Source organism: Arvicola amphibius, chromosome 5 (assembly GCF_903992535.2).
Source record: "Arvicola amphibius chromosome 5, mArvAmp1.2, whole genome shotgun sequence".
NCBI lineage: Eukaryota > Metazoa > Chordata > Mammalia > Rodentia > Cricetidae > Arvicola > Arvicola amphibius.
Genome location: NC_052051.1, coordinates 113945529 through 113958675, shown reverse-complemented (window position 1 = coordinate 113958675; position 13147 = coordinate 113945529). Strand labels below are relative to the sequence as shown.

The following is a 13147-nucleotide window of genomic DNA, read 5'->3' as shown; positions in this document are numbered from 1 at the left end:
CTAAGAAAATGTCATTTTTGCCAAAAAGAGATCGTCAGTATACACTGGTATCATACCCGTTATGGATGCCTCCAGCGACTCACTAGACTTGGTGTTGCTCTATATCCGCCACCTGCTTTATCATGATATTAGCCTACAGAGAACTGAAAAACAACCCTGGAAACTAATTATGAAACCCCCTGGACTCTTAGATGTTCTCATTTTTTTTTAAAAAAAAAAAAAAAAAGAATACTTGGAGAAGAGCGGCGGAAGAAAGTCGTTGGCAATGACAGTCATGGAGCACGGCAATGAACCTCGGTCCGCGCGGCTGGCACTGGAGACCAAGGGCCTGAGAATTCCCCCGCGTCACAGTGGGTTCCCTACCGGCCAGCTACGACTGCTGCCGCCTCTTCAACTGCATCCTTCTCTACGCTGTGATCCAGAAACTCGCAGTCCGACTGAGGGCGTTGAGGCAGAGGCAGCTGGACCAAGCTGAGGCTGTTCTGGGAACCTGATGTTGTTAAGCAACAAGAGGCTTTAGCAGCTGCTAGTCTGAGAATGCAGGAAGCTCTAAATGGCCAAGGTGAAAACCCTAAGGATAAACTAAGACAGCTTGAAGAAGGGAAAAGGAGGCAGAAGATTGAAATGTGGGACAGCATGCAAGAAGGCAGAAGTTACCGAAGAAATACAGGAAGAACTCAGGAAGAAGATGATGCTGGACCTTCTACTTCATCTGTCACCTCCAAAGGAAATCTGACAAAAAGCCTTTGCGGGGAGGTGGTTATAACCCTCTGACTAGTGAAGGGAGTAGAACCTGCCCCTGGAGACACACCTTCACAGTGACTGGCCGAAGAGAGGTGGCCATTCTTAACTACCTGTATTTTAAGGGCTTTGGTCAGTATGAGATATAGACATTGCCGTTAGGTCACACTCTACATAGAGACAAGGCAGCCATCAGTTTCATGGCTACTTGCTAGCTGGTAGGTTGAAGGCCTCTTGCTGTTTAGCAGACTCTTTGAAGGAGGCCCAGTGGTGACCTTTTGGCGTAGAAGTCCTTACTAATAGGACAGTTTCTGTGACAGGATGCGTTGAATGATGATGTCTTCCTTATAAATGGTGAGCCCACCAGTGAGGATTACTGATATTCACAGTTGATCAGATTTGCTTCTGTATATTTATGAGTATGTACAGAACTTTGTAAAAAAAAAAGAATGAATGAATGAATGAACGAACGAACGAACGAACAAATGAAAAGAAAAAAAGTTAAATACTTAAAAAGTTTTAAAAAATGGTCCACAGCCACAAGCCCCATTCTCCGACTTGATCAAACTGGGATGATGATCCACTATGATTGGCTCAGCTTAGAATACTACAGCTCTAACCCTACTGACCTCCCTTGTTTGAAAGTAATCACATTCCCTTTCATTTCTAAATGTGCTTTTTCATGTTGGCCTCTATCAAACCTGAAGTACAAATCTGGGGATGTACATCCATGTCATAGGGATGGATCCTTCCTTGCACAGCAAGTTTCTGTGGTCCAGCACCAGACATTTAGTCCATGTCTTTCTAGTCAATTTCTTCGACAATAGTATGTTCCACTGCCTAACTAAGGTTTATCTCTTCACATTTGCTCGCCTACCAGTGATTGAAATGTCCAGGGTTTCTCTGTGTAGTCCTGGCTGCCCTGAAACTCACTTCATAGACCAGGCTGACCTTGAACTCACAGAGACTTGCTTGCCTTGGCTCCCAAGTATTGGTTTTAAACGCGTGTGCCACCATGCCCAGTTGATGTTAAGAATTCTTTTTTGCCACAGAAATTTTCTTTTTTTAAAATTTTTTAAAAAGAAAACAAACTATTTTTTTTCATTTTATATACCAATCCCAGTTCCCACTCCCTCCCCTCCTCCTATCCTCTTCAACTTCCCCTAACCCTACCCGCAACCACTCCCCAAATAAGTCAAAACACATTGTTCCAAGGAAGGACCAATGCCCTCTCCACTATATCCAGGATGAGAAAGGTATCCATCCAAAGAGAGTGGGTTCCAAAAAGCCAGTTCATGCAGCAGGGGCAAATCCTGATGCCACTCCCAATGGCCCCGCAGTCTGCCCAAACTACACAACCATCACCCACATTCAGAGGGTCTACCTTGGTCCTATGCTGATTTCTTCCCTGTCCAGCCAGAATTGGTGAGCTTCCATTAGCTTAGGTAAGCTTTTTCAGTGAGTATACACATCATGGTCCTGACCTCATATTCTTACTCCTCCCACTCTTCAATTGGTCTTTGGAGCTCAGACCAGTGCTCTGCTGTGGGTTTCTGCCCCTGTCTCCATCAGTTGCAAAATGAAGGTTCTATGGTGACATTTAATATAGTTATCAATCTGACTACAGGGCAAGGCTAGTTCGGGCACCCTCTCCACCATTGCTTAGGGTCTTAGCTGGAGTCAATCTCCCATGCTCTTGGTTAGGTAGAATCAGCATAATAAAAATGACAATCCTACCAGAAGCAATCTATAAATTTAATTCAATCACCCATTAACACAATTCTTTACAGACCTTGAAAGAACAATAATCAACTTCTTATGGAAAAAAAATTCAAGATAGCCAAAACAAGTTCTGGATGGACCTTCCAGAGTCATCACCACCCCTGATATCAAGCTCTATTACAGAGCTAAAGTAATAAAAACAGCTTGGTATGGCATAAAAACAGACAGGTTGACCAATGTGATCAAATCAAAGACCCAGATGTTAATCTACATACCTATGAACACCTGATATTTTATTTTAAAAAAGCCAAAATTATACAATGGAAAAAAAGAAAGCATCTTTAACAAATAGTGCTGGCATAATAACTGGATGCCAACATGTAGAAGAATGCAAATAGATTTATATCCATCCCCATGCACAAAACTCAAGTCTAAATGGATTAAAGACCTCAATATAAATCCAATCACACTGAACCTGATAGAAGAGAAAATGGGAAGTAGCCTTCAATGCATGGGCATAGGAAACCACTTCCTAAATATAATATCAGTAGCACAGACACTGAGAGCAACAATAAATAAATGGGACCTCCTGAAACTGAGAAGCTTCTGTAAATCAAAGGACACAGTTAATAAGACAAAAAGACAGCCTACTGAATGGGAAAAAAATCTTCACCAACCCCATATCATACAGAGAACTGATCTCCAAAATATATAAAGAACTCAAGAAATTATACATCAAAATTCCAAATAATCCAATTAAAAATGGGGTACAGATCTAAACAGAGAATTCTCAACAGAAGAATCCCAAATAGCTGAAAGGCACTTAAGGAAATGTTCAACATCCTTAGCCATTAGGGAAATGCAAATCAAAATGACTCTGAGATACCGTTTTACACCAGTCAAAATGGCTAAGATCAAAAATACCAATGATAGCTTATGCTGGAAAGGATGTAGAGTAAGGGGAATACTTCTTCATTGCTGGTGGGAATGCAAACTTGTACAACCACTCTGGAAATCAACATGGCTGTTTGTCAGAAAACTGGGAGTCAACCTACCTCCAGACCCAGCAATATCAATCTTGGGCATATACCCAAAGGATGCTCAATCATACTACAAGGACATTTGTTCAACTATGTTCATAGCAGCATTATTTGTAATAGCCAGAACCTGGAAACTACCTAGATGCCCCTCAACTGAAGACTGGATAAAGAAGATGTGGCATATTTATGCATTAGAGTACTACTAAGTGGGAAAAAAACAATGACATCTTGAAATTTGCATGAAAATGGATGGAAATAGAAAAAAAACATCCTAAGTGAGGTAACTCAGACCCAGAAAGATGAACATGGTATGTACTCTTCATAAGTGGACACTAGCCGTAAAACAAACGATAATGAGCCTATCGTCCACCACCCTAGAGAAGGTAAGTAACAAGGTCAACACTAAGAAAAACATACACATCCCTGGAAGGGGAAATAGACAAGATCTCCTGATAAAATTGGGAGCAATGAGGGTGGGGTGGTGGAGAAGAGAGAGTGGAAGGGGAGGAGGATGGCAGAAGGGGAGAGGGGGAGGAGAACTTGAGGGAATGGGATAGTCGAGATGGGGGAAGGACAGAGACAGAGAGCAAGGAAAGAGATATTTTTATTGAGGGAGCCATTATGGGGCTAGCAAGAAACCTGGCACTAGAGAAATTCCCAAGATGTCAAGAATTCTTACGTGGAAAAAAAATCTTACGTGTAGCCCTCACTGAACTACGTGTCTGGTGTTCTGTGTTACACGGGCTATTCGAAGAAGGAGGGTCCATCCAGAATGTAATGTTAGGCTTTCTGGCAGCAAGAAAGAACAGTGTCTGTGAACTGAACCTTGAATCTCTGTTTAGAGCATATTTATTGATTGATACACAAAGGTTGTGTTTGGGGTACCAAGGCCTCTATGATCTATCCTTTATATTCTCTGGAGGAAGCCATCACACCCCTGCAACCTTTAGTCCTCTTGTGTACTGTGTGCAATACCCAATAATTCAAGACACTCCAAGTGTCCCTGGATAGTCTTGTGACTAAAGCCACGCAGTAGATGAAAAACCCTTTTAGAAAAACAACTCTATAAACCATAGAAAGCACTGTTCCCTACAGTGATTTCTTCAAGTTCTAGGTATCTTCAACAAACACTAATACATTCTACTGTTACCCTAGACACAGTGAGAAACAACTAGTACATTCTAGTTACAAAGACTCTACTAGATTCCACTACACTAGGGGACGGAATGTGATGAGCATAATAAAAAAATGCCTTTTAGACATATGGGAACGGCTTAATCAGGAACCACATTCTAGCCCAGGCTGTACCTGATAACCAGAACCCAGTGACATCATTTATTTACTCAAGATAACCAGTCATGTGACGATGCCCAACAAAGCGGAGCAGTGTTGGCACACATCTTTAATCCCAGGACTCGGGAGGCAGAGGTAGAAGATCTCTGTGAGTTTGAGGCCAGTCTGGTCTACAAAGGGAGTTTCAAGACAGCCAAGCCTGTAACAGAGAAACCCTGTCTCGAAAATCCACAAAAAAAGATTCTACCAATGAACTGCATCCCTACCTCCAGGTATTTAAATCCAGTGTCATGTCAACACTTGGCCATCACAGCCAAGTACTTCTAGGTACTTCTTTGTAGGCCATCCTGGTCTACAAAGGGAATTCCAGGACAGCCAGGACTGTTACACAGAGAAACCTTGTCTTTAAAAAAAAAGGAGCAAAAAGAATTTGATAGAAGGTGTTTGAAGAGAACAGATGAAATCAATACAGGCTGTATTTGGTTTGGTTTCTGTTCTGATTTTTGTTTCTGTGTTTTAGCTTCTTTACCTTCATGTTGCCTCAATATTGTCTTAGAATTCTATTTTCTCAGAATTGTTGGAACACAGTTCAGAAACGTAGTCGTGTAAGAATCCTGAGTGCTGGCCGGGCGGTGGTGGCGCACACCTTTAATCCCAGCACTCGAGAGGCAGAGGCAGGCGGATCTCTGTGAGTTCGAGACCAGCCTGGTCTACAAGAGCTAGCTCCAGGACAGGCTCCAAAGCCACAGAGAAGCCCTGTCTCGAAAAACCAAAAAAAAAAAAAAAAGAATCCTGAGTGCTCGTGAGAACACTTTGAGAAAACAAGACAAGAGTCTTAAGACCTCAGTTTCTTCAAAACACTGAATTGTTCTTGGATGGCGTTTTCATGCTCCTCCAAGGTACGGTGGAGAGGAGCGAATTTACTTCACATAATTCATGATTGCTTGCAGTTGTTAACCAATCAAATGTTTAAACTATCCTTTGTCTTAGTCAGCATTACTATTGCCGTGACGAAACACCAAGACTAAAGGCAAGTTGGGGAGGAAAAGGTTTATTTATTTATTTTTTTTTTTTTTTTGGGGTTTTTCGAGACAGGGCTTCTCTGTGGCTTTGGAGCCTGTCCTGGAGCTAGGAAAAGGTTTATTTTACTCACAGTTTCATATAACAGTTCATCATCAAAGGAACTCAAGCAGGGCAGGAACCTGGAGGTAGGAGCTGATGCAGGGGCCATGGAGGAGTGTTGCTTACTGTTTTATTTCTCATGGTTTACTCAACCTGCTTTTTTTTCCAGTTTATTTATTTTTTATTAAAAATTGCCATCTCCTCCCCTCCTCCTCCCCCTTCTCTCCCCTCCCCTCCACCCACACCCCCACTCCCTCCCTCTCCAGGCCAAAGAGCCTGCTTTTTTTTTATAGAACCCCGGTTCTATAAAACCTCTACAGGAAGTAGAGGTGGGTCAATAAGAACAGAATTCTGGGAAAAAGGAAGTCTTAGTATGCAGTCCTGACCCTTCTACAGAAGAAGCAAGCTGTGACTGCCTCGCTGAATAAGGTACTGAGCCACATGGCTAACATAGACAAGAATAATGGGCTAATATAAGTTATAAATGGACCAATCAGTTTATAACTAATGTAGACCTTTGTGTGATTTCTTTGGGACTTAACGATTGTGGGAACCCGACAGGACAGAAAATCTCAGTCAACACTGTGGGAGCCATGGAAAAACCATGGTATCTACATGTGAAAGCCACATGCAAAGTTGGCGGTAAGCCACGGTACTGTAGGAGCCACAGTAAGCTGTGTGGGTGCATGTGGGTGGCAGAAAGTTGAGGGTGCCACAGGAAGCCTGGGCAGATGGGTAGGGCAGGAAAGGAAGATATTCTGGAGCAGATGGGAATTGGGACTGCTAGTTGTTCTCCTGAACCCAGGTGGCTAGGTTTGGGTCCAGTTCTGTGTTGTGCTGGTGGCTAAAAAGTCTTAGGCAAATGACTTTTTTTTCATGAATTTGTAATCCAAATGGGTGCCACATATAGCACGATTAATAAAAACTCAGAGACGGATATTGGGGTTCAACGTGAGGTCAGAAAAGCAAAACAGCTAGCTACTGGCTCTTACTTCTACCTCAGTCTGAAATGGTGATCATGCCTCCAGGAACCTCAGAATGAGACTGTGTCTGAGAGCTGTCTCCTTCCATTTTATAGTCCTCTCTAGGGCTGGGATTAAAGGCGTGCACCACTATTGACCGATTTCTATGGCAAACTAGTGTGGCTAATGAGATTAAAGGTGTGTGTCACCACTGCCTGGTCTGTAAGGCTGACCAGTGCAGCTGTTTTACTTTCTTATTATAAAGCAAACTTTATTTATTAAATACAAATGAAATATCACTACAATGGAGGAATGTGCTTATGGCTTGCTCTCTGTGGATTGCTCAGTTGACTTTCTTATAAAGCCTAGAACCACCTGCCTAGGGATGGTGTGACAGTGGGATGGACTCTCTCTTCTCTAACAATGCCACACCCCCCAGTAGTGCCACTCCATATGAGGCCCAGTTACATCCAAACTACCACATTCCTGGCCCCCATAAGCTTGTAGCAATATCATGATGCAAAATGTATTTAATCCAACTTTGAAAGTCCCCATAGTCTATCACAGTCTCAACAATGTTTCAAAGTCCAAAGTTCAAAGTCTCTTTGAATTCTGGGGAGGTGGAGATCAGAGAATCTCTGGTGTTTGCTACCAGTTAGTCTAGCATAATGGGTGAACTCCAGTGTTGGGCAAGCACAGGGACGCTCTTAAAGCCTAAAAGAAATTAACCAATTAACAATTGTTGGGAAGGCTGACCAATCCCTTGTCTGAGGGGCGTGGCCGCTCCAGGGCAAAAAATACCTTTAAAAGAATCGGGTTTGAGTAAGCTCCGTCCTCTTGGTTCCCTGCTCTTCGCTGGAACCTTGGCTCTGTAAGTTTGCTCCACTTCCTTCCTTTATTAAAGCTGATTATTTCGGACAAGGCTAGTTTTGATTATTGCCGCCCGACTGCCATGCTACAGACAATAAAGTAAAACATCTCACAGACATGACATATATATATATATATATATATATATATATATATATACATACACATACATAAACCTAGAGCAACTAAATTTGAAACCATTCAGGAACTTTTTGGAACTGGTAAGCAAAACAATGAGTACAGAAAAAGACAATAGTAAAGACTTAACATCACCAGTACTTCTCAGAGTCAGAGATGATTACCAAGAGTTTTAGCACCGGATGGTGGTGGCACATGCCTTTAATCCCAGCACTCGGGAGGCAGAGGCAGGTGGATCTCTGTGAGTTTGAGGCCAGCCTGGTCTACAAGAGCTAGTTCAAGGGCAAGCTCCAAAACTACATAGAAACCCTGTCTCAAAAAAAAAAAACAGAAAAAAGAGAGTTTTAGCTACTTAAACCATCACTATTTCTGAAAAGTCAGCAAATTTACTGTATATACAGACTGTATAAAAGATCTAAAAGATATTAAGCAAACAGTAGTATCTTATGGCATGTATTTGCCATATGTGAGGCAGCTGGTAAAGACGGGCTTTGAGAAATAAGGTTACTCCACATGATTGGCTTCAGTTAGTCTCAGTTGTGTTACACCATGGTCAACAGCTACAGTGGAAGAGTGAATGGAGGAAGCTAAGGTCCCTGAACATCAAGGTAGAGTCAGAGGCTTTGAGACCTCCCAAGATCAAATTATTGGTGAGGGCTCTTATGCTGATCTGGATAGTCAAGCTATATACAATGAACACATATTGTCCCTATGCTGTGCAGCAGCCTTGAAAGCTTGGGACAAGATTCAAGAACTAGGAAAAAGAATTGAACCATATACTAAAGTTATACAAGGCCCAAGAGAACCATTTAGTGACTTTTTACAAAGATTAGCTAAAGCTATACAAATAGAAGCAGCAGATCCAGAAGTTATATAAGTACTCACTGTATTGAAAATGCTAATGTAGAATGTAAAAAGATACTTGGGCCCTTAAAGGTCAGGGCCCAATGGACAAACGGATCCTACACACTGCCAATGTTGAGTCCTTTGACTATAACACTGAAACTTGGGTCAGAGAAGCAATTCCCAAAGGTATAAAGAGATATCAAAATACCAAATGTTTTAATTGTGGTAGAATAAGCCATCTGAAAAGGGATGGTAGACAGGGCATTCCTAGAAATAGTGTTTCCTTTGAGAATGACCCAAAATTGAAGGCACCAACCTTTTGGATTATGCAGATGGTGTAGCAAAGGCTGAAACTGTACCAATAAATGCAGGCCAAAAAGAGACAAACAAGACAACCTGTTTCCATTGGGAAAATCCTTGGGGGGTCTCTAGCAGTCTCCCAGGTCAAATGTGGTCCAGTCATTCCCAGTAACTGTGGAACACACACCTCCCCTGGAAAATTAGAAAATCCAGTGCCTGTTGTATATAAACCATACTTCTCTGGATGATAGAATAACCTTGGAGGATGAATCGAAGATTCCAATAGAAAATTGGAAATGTATATTTTGGCAGACTTCTACAAATGATCAAAGACCAACCTGAGAATACAAATAAACAATATTATAATTGAAGAACTATTATAAATAGGTGCAGATGGAACTATTATTATTCCAGAATCTTGGCATTCAAATTGACTTCTTAGGATGCAGATGTTCAATTCCTAGGAATAGGAATCCTATCTCAGATAAAACAGCAAGAAATGGATTGAATGCATAGGGCCAGAAGAAAAGAGAGAGAGGTTGAGGCCATATGTGTCTAATATAGCAGTGAATGTATGGGGTCATGATCTGTTACAATGGAATACTCAGATTAACATTCCTGCAGTCTCAGAAATGGGCCATAATCCACCTTATGTTTCTGGGAAGGATAATATAAGGTACTATAAGGAACAGTCACCAACCATTCATGCTGTACAAAAACACAGAACAACAACTAGCAAACTATCAGAGATATAAATAGCTCTACCTTTAAAATGGTTAACTAAGAAACCTATATGGGTTAAGTAATGGCCTTTAACAAAGAGAAACTGTAGGTTTTAGAACAGCTGGTATAAGAACTAGATGCCCAGAATATTGAAGAACCAACAGGCCCTTGAAACTCTCCTGTATTTTTTGTTAAAGAGAAATATAGCCCACCCTTTGCCAATATTTTATTAGCCTTTGGAACTGATACATAAGCAATTTCCTAAATGTATAGTTTACCATTACATGAACATTTACTATCTGATTCAAATGTAGATATTTTAGTAAGAATGTTTAAAGAAGTAAAGGAAATTTTTATCTTCTTTGAGATTAAAGACTGCTCCTGAAAAAATACAAAGAAGATATTCTATTAATTATTTAGGTTATAAAATAAGTTTACAGAAAATTAGATCCCAAAAGGTGAAAATTAAGAAAGATAGATTTTAGGTTCTTAATGACTTTAAAGATTTCCAGGAAACAGTTCCCATATATGAACCACTATTGGGATAAGTCCTGATGACCTAATAAATTTAAACAAAATCTTAGATGGTGACAAGGACTTAAACAGTCCCAGGGGATTATCAGCTGAAGCTGAGAGAGAATTGACTTTGATTGAAAAGAAAGCAATCACGTGGTTCCAAATCTTAACTGCATTCTAGTCATATTGTACTCCAAACATTTCCCTTCAGGAATTTTAATGCAAAGGAAAGATATTATCTTAGAATGGATCTTTTCACCACATAAACCAACTAGAAAATTAAAAACGTATGTGGAAAAGGTCTCTGAGTTAATTATAAAAGGAAAATTGAGACTTCATCAATTAGCAAGAATAGACCCAGCAGAAATTGTAATACCATTCACTAATGAAATTGACAAGTTATGGGAAGAAAGTGAACCCTGGCAAAGGGCTTATAGTAACTTTTTGAGAGAGAATGACAACAACTATCCCAAAAGCAAGAGAATTCAAATTATAAAGAGAACTACTGGATCGTTCCTTGCATTGTACAGGACACACCAATAACTGGAGGCCCCATATTCTATACTGATGCAAATAAATCATGAAAGGCAGGTTACAAATCAGAAGATTTAAGTAAAGTAGAACAAAGCCCTTATGATTCTGTCCAAAAGTCAGAAATATATGCTATTCTTATGGTACTAAGGGATTTTGAAGAACCTCTCAACATAGTTCAGATTCACAATATGCAAAAATAGTTGTTTTGCATATTAAAACCACTGAATTTATACCAGATGATATAGAATTGACTTCATTATTTATTCAGGTACGAGATATAATCTGGAATAGGCATCATCCCATATACATAACACACATCTGAACCCATATGGGTCTACAAGGTCCTCTACCACAAGGTAATGCATAGATTGATCAATTATTGTTTGGAAATATGCTAAAGGCCTCAGAATTTCATTGTAAGGCAGCTATGCTCACCACTATACCACCAATGCCTGCTCAGAATTTCATTTAAAAAAAATCATGTCAATAGCAAAGGTTTAAAAAAAACTTTTCCATCACATGGAAACCAGTCAAGGAAATTATAAAGGAATACCCTACTTTTTCTTTATATAACCAAACACCACTACCTGGGGGAAGTAGCTCAAAGGGTACTCAAAGGAACAGAATCAGGCATATGGATGTGTCCCATTTTGTATAATTTGGAAAACTAAAATATGTATACCACACCATTCAGGTTTTCAATGAACAACTTCTTTGAGTTCAAAAAAGGTTGATTCAACTGAGGTTCCTTCCTCTCTGATGACACTAGCTTGTGTAAACTTTACCCCAAACCAGCCAGTGCAATGGCCCTGTACAGATGACTCAAGGGGTAAGAGTGTTAGTGATCAACTGGGAAAGGCTGAGACCATGGTGGGTGGTGCCATCCTGAGCTGGTAGGCCTAGGTTCTGCAATAAAACCGCATGAGCAAACCATGGGGAGCAGACCAGTAAGCAGCACTCCTCAGGACTCTGCTTCAGCCCCTGCCTCCAGATTCCTGTCCTGTGTGAGTTCCTGTCCTGAATTTCTTTTGCTGATGAATGACAATGTAGAAGTATAAGCTGAATAAACCCTTTCTTCCCCCCCCCCCAAAAAAAGGTTAATTCAATTCAGTAATTACACATTTACTAGAAGTTATGGTCATCATGGGTATACAGGCACAATTAAAAACAGACAATGGTCCAGCATATGTCTCTAAGAAAATGAAAACAGTTTTTGTTTATTATAATATAAAGCATATTAAAGGTATACCAAATAATCCTACAGGTCAGGTAGTTATAGAAGATCAAATTAAACTATAAAGGATATGTTAAATAAACAGAAAGGGATGATAAATACCCCCAGAGATATAGACCTAGACAGAGAACTCTCAACAGAGGAATCTAAAATGTCTGAAAGACACTTAAGAAAATGCTCAGGGGCTGGAGAGATGGCTCAGAGGTTAAGAGCACTGCCTGCTCTTCCAAAGGTCCTAAGTTCAATTCCCAGCAACCACATGGTGGCTCACAACCATCTGTAATGGGTCTGGTGCCCTCTTCTGGCCTACAGACACACACACAGACAGAATATTGCATACATAATAAATAAATAAATATTTTTTAAAAAAAAGAAAATGCTCAACATCCTTGTCCATCAGAGAAATGCAAATCAAAACAACTCTGAGATTCCATCTTACACTTATAAGAATGGCCAAGATCAAAACACTGATGACAACTTATGCTGGAGAGTATATGGGGTAAAGGAAATACTCCTCCTTTGCTAGTGGGAATGCAAGCTGGTACAGCTTCTTTGGATATCAGTATGGAAATTTCTCAGAAAATTAGGAAACAACCTTTCTCAAGACCCAGCAATACCACTTTTGGGTATATACCCAAAGGATGTTCAATCATATCACAAGGACATGTGCTCAGTTATATTCATAGCAGCATTATTTGTCATAACCAGAACCTGGAAACAACCTAAATGCTCTTCAACTGAAGAATGGATAAGGAAAAATGTGGTACATTTACACAATGGAGTACTACACAGCAGAAAAAAAATAATGACATCTTGAAATTTGTGGGCAAATGGATGGAGCTAGAAAACATAATATTGAGTAAAGTAATCCAGACATAGAAAGACAAATATAAGATGTGCTCAGTCATAAGTGGCATTTAGACATAAAGCAAAAAGGAAAACCAGCTTACAATTCACAATCCCAGAGAACCTAGACAACAAAGAGGACCCCCCCCCAAAAAAAAAAACATGGATCTAATGTACATGGAAAGTAGAAAAAGACAAGATCTCCTGAGTAAATTGGGAGCATGGGGATCATGGAAGAGGGTAGAAGAGGAGGGGAGAGG

General features: G+C 40.4%; 1 pseudogene; it reads left to right on the top strand.

Annotated features, from left to right (window-relative positions):
• Positions 1 to 274: 274 nt before the first annotated feature.
• LOC119815324 lies at positions 275 to 890 on the top strand (annotated as a pseudogene).
• Positions 891 to 13147: the final 12257 nt, after the last annotated feature.